The following is a 1,216-nucleotide window of genomic DNA, read 5'->3' on the forward strand; positions in this document are numbered from 1 at the left end:
TCAACTCTTTTACTACCCAGAGATGACGTTATAGGTATTCTTATGTTTTTAGTTGACTGGATTGCACCACATCCTATATTTTACGTCAAAGTTTAATCCTAATAAAAGTTTCTAATTATTCATAAAATATAGTTTTTTCTATCTCAAAGCCTTAAAGGCTTAGTTTAGGCTTTTGTTTCATCCTAATTGAGTTCTACGGATATTGTCCTTTGTCTTACTACCGCGATAAGATATTGAATACTAAAGATTTTGAGATTTTATGCCCAACTCTTTTACTACCCAGAGATGACGTTATAGGTATTCTTATGTTTTTAGTTGACTGGATTGCACCACATCCTATATTTTACGTCAAAGTTTAATCCTAATAAAAGTTTCTAATTATTCATAAAATATAGTTTTTCTATCTCAAAGCCTTAAAGGCTTAGTTTAGGCTTTTGTTTCATCCTAATTGAGTTCTACGGATATTGTCCTTTGTCTTACTACCGCGATAAGATATCGAATACTAAAGATTTTGAGATTTTATGCCCAACTCTTTTACTACCCAGAGATGACGTTATAGGTATTCTTATGTTTTTAGTTGACTGGATTGCACCACATCCTATATTTTACGTCAAAGTTTAATCCTAATAAAAGTTTCTAATTATTCATAAAATATAGTTTTTCTATCTCAAAGCCTTAAAGGCTTAGTTTAGGCTTTTGTTTCATCCTAATTGAGTTCTACGGATATTGTCCTTTGTCTTACTACCGCGATAAGATATTGAATACTAAAGATTTTGAGATTTTATGCCCAACTCTTTTACTACCCAGAGATGACGTTATAGGTATTCTTATGTTTTTAGTTGACTGGATTGCACCACATCCTATATTTTACGTCAAAGTTTAATCCTAATAAAAGTTTCTAATTATTCATAAAATATAGTTTTTCTATCTCAAAGCCTTAAAGGCTTAGTTTAGGCTTTTGTTTCATCCTAATTGAGTTCTACGGATATTGTCCTTTGTCTTACTACCGCGATAAGATATCGAATACTAAAGATTTTGAGATTTTATGCCCAACTCTTTTACTACCCAGAGATGACGTTATAGGTATTCTTATGTTTTTAGTTGACTGGATTGCACCACATCCTATATTTTACGTCAAAGTTTAATCCTAATAAAAGTTTCTAATTATTCATAAAATGTAGTTTTTCTATCTCAAAGCCTTAAAGGCTTAGTTTAG

Source organism: Actinia tenebrosa, unplaced genomic scaffold (genome assembly GCF_029948245.1).
Source record: "Actinia tenebrosa isolate PJP-AT-01 unplaced genomic scaffold, QUT_ActTen_1.0 PGA_scaffold8__29_contigs__length_14323225, whole genome shotgun sequence".
Taxonomy (NCBI): Eukaryota; Metazoa; Cnidaria; class Anthozoa; order Actiniaria; family Actiniidae; genus Actinia; species Actinia tenebrosa.